Source organism: Camelus ferus, chromosome 17 (assembly GCF_009834535.1).
Source record: "Camelus ferus isolate YT-003-E chromosome 17, BCGSAC_Cfer_1.0, whole genome shotgun sequence".
Classification (NCBI taxonomy): domain Eukaryota; kingdom Metazoa; phylum Chordata; class Mammalia; order Artiodactyla; family Camelidae; genus Camelus; species Camelus ferus.
Genome location: NC_045712.1, coordinates 37277688 through 37284868, shown reverse-complemented (window position 1 = coordinate 37284868; position 7181 = coordinate 37277688).

Genomic DNA, 7181 nt, shown 5'->3' with positions numbered 1-7181 from the left:
TGGGTGGTAGATTAATTTCATTGATGTTCCCAATTAACAGTCTCCCTCTAGCCATCCCCTTTGAGGGGGACTTTGCAGCTCTTCCCATCAAGAGGTGGAGTCTATCTCCCTACCCCTTGAATCTGGGCTGAACTTTGTGACTTGTTCTGACCAACAGAATGTGACAGAAGTGATGGCGTGCCCTGTTCTGAGCCCAGACCTTGACAGCCCTTGTGTACTTCTATTGTCTCTTTTGGAATCTTATCATCAGCACGTGGACAAACCCAGGCGAGCCAGCTGGAGGAGGGAAGACCACAGAGATGAGAGCGACAGCCATTCCGAGACAGCCAGCCCCTAGTCAACTTGTTAGCTGACCAAGGACACGTGAGCCGGCTCAGCCAAGGTTAGCTGAGGTTGCCTGAGACCAGACAAACTGCCCAGCTGAGCCCAGCTTAAACTGCAACTTACAGAATCACGCGCTAAATAACAATAATTGTTTTAAGCCACAAAATGATGAAGTGGTGTAGTATGCAGCCAGAGCCAGCCGGTATACCTTACTTATTGCCTTTAGCACCCTTCTTGGGAAAGCCAGGGAGCTGCCCCAAGACTCAGCTTCCTTATATTTAAAAAGGGCACACTCTCTATCTTGGTAGACTTATGAAGGGATTTAGATGAGTTGATGTTTGGAAAGCTCTTGGCACAAACTAGGGGTTCAGGACATTTATTTCCTTTTCCCCTAGAGAAGAGTGGAAATCAGAGTCAAGAGGAGTCTTGAGTCATTCTCCCCCAGGAACAGGAGAGAAAGCCCCAGAAAGCCCTTAGAGGCTTCAGGACCATTAAGGAGAAAGTTCATTAGGAAGCGAACCCAGCATGAGATAGAGAAGCAAGCTTGATAATTTGGGAAATTTCAATGACGTTCCTGCATTGTCACTGGATTTCTCTGTAGTGTTTAGAAATGAAATCTTTTAACAAAAAAAGGTCCAGTACTTTTGCTTTGGCACCTCCCAAATACCAGACTCTCAGACAGCAACCCTGAGAGCAACCCAAGGGAATAGATAGTAACGTCCTGTTTCATAGAAGAGAAAACTGAGGCAAAGGCCATTCTATAAGTAAGTGCAGAACTGGACAGACCCCAGATGTAACCATAACATCACGATGACCCCTTTCAATAGAAAGTAATGCTCACTGAGCATGTGCTAAGTGCCAGGCCCCACCTGGCTCCTCCCTAAAGTAGCTCCTTTTACCCTCATAGCAACTATTTGACGTGGGTACTATCACCACTTTTTACAGATAAGGGATGTCTCTTGCCCTGGGGCACACAGGTCACGGTGGTCACCCCAGCCCTGTTCTGCACTTTCACTCTCTTCCTTGGAATGGAGGACAGTTCAAGAAATTTAGTAGATAGTAGTCTTAAAACAGGAAGAGAAGTGAGCTAAATCGCTGAGGCCAACAGAACGGAAGGGTGGGTCATTACAGAGCAAGTGGCAGGACAGCGGAGTGGAAGGGGACCAGTCCCTCAGCCTCTCTGCAGGGCCCCCTGGATGCAAGACGGCGGAGGCTGAAGCCAAGACAGCATTGTCTCCCTCTTGTGTAATCTCGAACACAGCAGAGAAAGGCCTCGTCAGCACATGTCAGAGAAAGGGAGAAGAACGGTGGTCCCAGCTCCCACAGCCTGAGATATAGTGAATAAAAAGTACTGAAAAACAAATTCCAAGTTTGAAAAACAGCAAGCGGGCTTCTTTCTTACAGGACATCTCAGAACCTTAGACGTGCTGCTTTGCCTGTTTTACAAAGGATTTCACCTTTTGCTGACACCTACCCAGACCTCTGGACCACAGGACTCAGTCGGGGAAGGCTGCTCTAGGTGGTTTTGGGGGCATATTTTTTTCCAAACATGGTTAATATTGAAAAGCGGGCTGTTATTTCTCAGATAGAAACTTGTGAGCAATCCGAAACCTGTGATGGGGTCTTAACTCATGCTTCCCTGCGTCCAGCAGGTAGAAGTTTAGTGAGCACCAGGGTGCTCAGCACCCAGTGTATGACTTTACGGAGGAAGCGTCAGACAGGAGGCCGCAGGTCAGCGGCCCCCCACCAAGAAGCTCTTCTCTGAGTCTCCATAAGAGAGACTTGGTGTTTTGATGTGGTTGTTTTGATGTGGCCATTTTGAAACTGAGGACATTTTGATGCAGCTATTTTAATGCTGTGGAAATTTTCTGACTTTTTAAAAACACCAACTATTTGAAGCTTTTGAAAAAATGATCAAGTCTCAAGGCAGCGTAGGGTCAGGGACAGGGTGAGGGTGGACCTTGTAGAGAAAAGTGGGGGCAGGATGAGGCTGGGGGATAGGGGTCTATTTTTTATTTACGTTTCTTATAGGAAAAGAAGTATTAAAAGTGTAATGGACTGATTTTAAGGGTCACAAAAGCCCCCAAGTTAAAAAAGCCTTTCAGTAATCAAGACAGTGTGGTACTGGTGAAAGACTAGACAAATAGATCTATGGGACAGAACAGAGAGCCCAGAAATAGACCCCTGTGAATAGAGTCAGTTGATCTTCGACAAAGGAGGAAAGGAAATACAATGGAGCAAAGACAGTCTTTTTAACAAATGGTGCTGGAACAACAGGACATCTGCGTGCAAAAAAATGAATCGAGACACAGACACCCTTCACAAAAATTAACTCAAAATGGATCACAGCTCTAAATGTAAACCACAAAACTCCCAGAAGACAACACTAGAAAACCCAGATGACCTTGGGTAGGTGACAACCGTTTAGACATAACACCAAAGGCACAATCCATGAAAGAAAGAACTGAAGAGCTAGACTTCATTAAAATTAAAAACTGCTCTGCAAAAGACAACATCAAGAGGGTGAGAAGACAAGCCACAGACCGGAAGAAAGTATTTGCAGAAAGCACACCTGATAAAGGACAGTTGTCCAAAATACAGAGAACACTTAAAACTCACCAATAAAAAAACAACCTGATTGAAAATGGGCCAAAGGTCTCCACAGATATCTCACTAAAGAAACAAACAGATGGCAAATAATCATATGAAAATATGCCCCATAGCCTACGTCATCGGGGAAATGCAAATCAAAACAGCAAGAAGACGCCACCACACACATACAAGAACGGCCAAATCTGGGACACTGACAAAACACCAAATGCTGGCAAGGATGTGGAGTAACAGAAGCTCTCATTCATTGCTGACGGGAGTGAAAATGGTCCAGCTACTTTGGAAGACAGTTGGGCAGGTTCTTACAAGACCACACATGTTCTCACCATACAATCCAGTGATCAAGCTCCTTGGCATTTACCCAAAGGAGTTCAAAACTCATGTCCACACAGAGACCGACACTTGGATATTTATAATTGCCAGAACTTGAAAGCAGCCAAGACGTCCTTTGACAGGTGAATGGATAAAAAAAACTGGTTCATCTAGACAATGGAATATTAGTCAGTGCTAAAAAAAAAAGGTTATCAAACCATGAAAAAACAAGGAGGAAACTTAAATGCATGTTACAAAGTGAAAGAAGCCAATCTGAAAAAGCTACAGACTGTATGAGTCCAAATACAGGACATTCTGGAAAAGGCAAAACTATGGAGATGGTAAAAAGATGATTGGTTGCCAGAGGTGAGAGGGGAGGGAGGGGTGAATATAGGTGGAGCGCAGAGGATGTTTATGGCGGTGGAGCTACTCTGAATAATACTGTAAGAGTGAACTCTAAGGTAGCCTGTGGACTTTGGGTGATAATGATGTGTCAGCATAGGTTCATCAGTTGCAACAAATTGGGATATTGATGGCGTAGCAACAAGGGATATATGGGAACTCTCTGTACCTTCTGCTCAATTCTGCTATGAACATAAAACTGCTGTAAAAATAAAATCCTTCTCTGTCTCTCTCTCTCAAGCCTGTCAGCACATCTTGCTGCGTATTTGTCATCAGCTCTGCAAAGGTCCCCTGACAGCATGGTGCTCTCCCTCTATCTGGGGTGTCAGGAGGGAGGGAGGGAGGAATACAAGTGCTCTGAATCTGCCCTGATGCCTCCCTAGAGGCGGAAGTGGGAGAACGGACAGTGGCAGGCAGAGCTGAGGGTTCCGGCTCCTGCGGTGGCCCAGCTAAGGGGAAGCTAGACTCCAGTGAGCTGGTTCTGGCTGGTGGGAGCTCATGTTGAGGGAGTCTGCAGAGAAACCACGAGGTTCTGCTGTTTTCCCTGAACTTTCCCATACAGCAGCCCGCGAGCCATTAGGGATGGAAATCAGATTGGTGTCATTGCCTACGTAGATCCCTTGGGTGGCTCTCCATCACATCTGGCGTCAGATTGACACCATGGACCCTGGCCTCAAGTCCCCACACCCCTGGGCCCCTCCTGTTTCTCTGGCTGCCTCACACCTGTCTGTCTCCCAGCCTATCGGTCTTCTCCTTGGACATGCCAAGTGCCTCCTACCTCCTGTTTCCTCTGCTGGGAATGGTTACCCCATATTCACCTTTACTAGCTCTAAGATCAGTGCTGGTGCACTGCACAACTTGGCAAATACGTGTTGAATGAAGGACTCCAGTGAGATCTTCCAGTGACATGAAGCATGTCAAGGCAGAGGGGCTGATTTTTGTGATGAATAGATGGAGCAAATAAAATCACAAATCCTGCAACTGGTCTCATGATTCACCTGCTGTAAGCACAAAACCTCAGGAGGTGTGGATGACGTTTATTTCCCTTACAAATAATGCACATTCTGCAAGAATTTGGCAGCCACACAGTGAACTCTTGACCTCCTCTCTGGGCTCCAGATACCTTCCCTTCAACACCATCATATCACATCCAATGCTAAATGTATCATGATCTTCTAAAAACCAACACTTACCCTCACATCTCCTCTCTATTAAAGGCACCCAGGTCTTTCCAGAGCCTCCGAATGACCCTGCTTCTCCCTCCTGCGACATCCTATCACTTGCCAGCTCCGGTGGGTCCCAGGGCCATGGCTCCCTCATCCCTTTCGTCCCTCCTGCTGTGCATGGCATGGACAACTCTTTCCCCCACTCCTCTGCCTCCAACAATTGCCTCCTAAGCCGCTTCCTAACCAGCAGTGGCTTTTCATGGGAACTGATTTTAGCAAAAATGACTAGTTTCTCCTTCTTGTCAACTTTAATGGTTTTAATGGCTAACCACAAAGCATGAGGAATTTGAAGAATCCGTATGTGTTCTTGCAAGCCTGCACTGACTTTAAGCCTCCTGGGGAGGGAGGGAGGGGGTCCCCTTCAAGCCCCTCTGCCCTCGAGGAGAGAAGAGTGGTCCCGTCCTGTATTGCAGACTCACTCATCCTAAGTCTCTTGCTAAGGTAGAGCTATTACCCGCAGAAACGTGGGTCAGTCTAGACCAATCCTGTGCACTGTCATGGCCACTAGCCCTGTGCAGCTACTTAGATCTAAATGCAAATCAACTGCAATTAAATAAAATGTAGAAAAATCAGTTTCTCAGTCACACTAACCTCAGCTTAAGTGCTCCTTAGCTAAGCATGGCTGGCAGCTGTGCGCTGAGCGGTGCAGATGCGGACTATTTCCACCATTGCAGAGAGCTCTAAGGGATGGCGCTGCTGTAGATTTCCAGGACTTAGGTGAGGTTTGATTTTTCCATCAATGTCGTCAGAAGATGATTACTAAGCTCCTAGAATGCAAGCTGTGCTGGCCAAGACCCCCTGGTCCCCACCCTTGTGGAGTCAGTGGGTAAAGAAGGTCCTTATGGACTTTACTTCCGGAAGCTTGCTCCTGGAGCCCCTTGTACCTGCTGGTCAGACCTGCACCACCAAACCACTGTTAACCCCTTCCAGACCATCTGGAAGTCACAGGTCAGACAAGGCCTCAATCAAGTGAGGAGCAGAAATCTAGCATCGTCCTCTTCCAAAGACCCCACCGTGCTCGTGGACCAGGACTTCCTCAGTCTGTGCAGGAAGACTCAGGATGGAGAAAAACGAGATGATAAATCTAGTCTCAAATGTGGAGAACCTGGAAAGTAGAGGATTGAAGCGACACTCATTTCTCCTCTGCCAGAGACTGTGAAAGACATTAGGAATGTGGAAGGCACCAGGGAGGCCCAGGCGCAGCTCCCCCACTGGCCCCTGTAGGCAGAGCCAACCTGGGCCTGTCCTCTGAGGTAGACATCAGAGGTGAGGGCTGCAGCTTCCATGTCACAATGAGTCTCTAAATGACTGTCAGCTCCAGGCGCAGCCGTGGGCCCCAGGCCCCCGAGAGGATGCACCCACCTCCCTGCCCTCTAGAACTCATATTTGGCGGGTCAGAGTGCAAAGAGAGAAATACGCACTGCCAAAGAGAGCCAGCAACCTCTCACACTCATTCAGCTCTGAGTCCCACCTGCAGAGAGAGAGACACAGCAAAGAACACAAAAGATTGGGGTGTTCCCTCCAAGGAATGAACCCAAACTGGATGACAGCAAAATGAATCTCGCTTGTCCTAGCTCCCTGGAGAAATCAGAAGTTCTCTCTCCTACCTCCTTGCATCTGCCTGCCTCCTCAGCCTCAGGCCGCCTCTCTGCATCCCAGGTGAGGGGACCTGGGAGTTCTACAGCAGCTCCTCCAGAACTTGATGCTAAGCGCCCCTACCTCACCTGGACCATGGTGCAGAGGGGCACACGGAAGAGCAAATCTCCCCACAACGGCGCATTTACTCCTTCTCTGCTTCCCTGACTGCCTCCCCCAATTCCCTTCCTTCCAGCAGCCTCCCCAACCATCGGGTGGGCAAGCGGTGTCTACTGGGGATGCCCGTACCTGGTGAAGAAGCAGCTTGAGTCAAGAAGAGGTAGAAAGCACAGCACCATCTTCACCCAGGGCTCCTGCACCTGCAGTGCGTGTCTCAGCCTCCTGAAAGCCTTCCCAGATCCCAATCAAACATAAAGGAGAAGCAGTTTCACCGCTCCCTCTGCTTGAAACACTCAGAATCAGTGAAGGGAGAATTTTCGTCCCTCTGTTGCCCCTTCCTTCTGTCATTATTCGCCAATTCAGAGGAAGAAGTGAAAGGCCAGAGCATCTGGCTGATTGTCAGTCATGCCCCGTTTTAGACACGATGCTCAGTGACTGTGGAGGAGGTGAGGGAATTCCCAGCTCCCTTAAGGCTGTTGAATCAACCACTGCTTTCATTCTTACTGCTCATGGGCTGTACCTTTTGTTGACCTTTCTATTTAGATAATACAT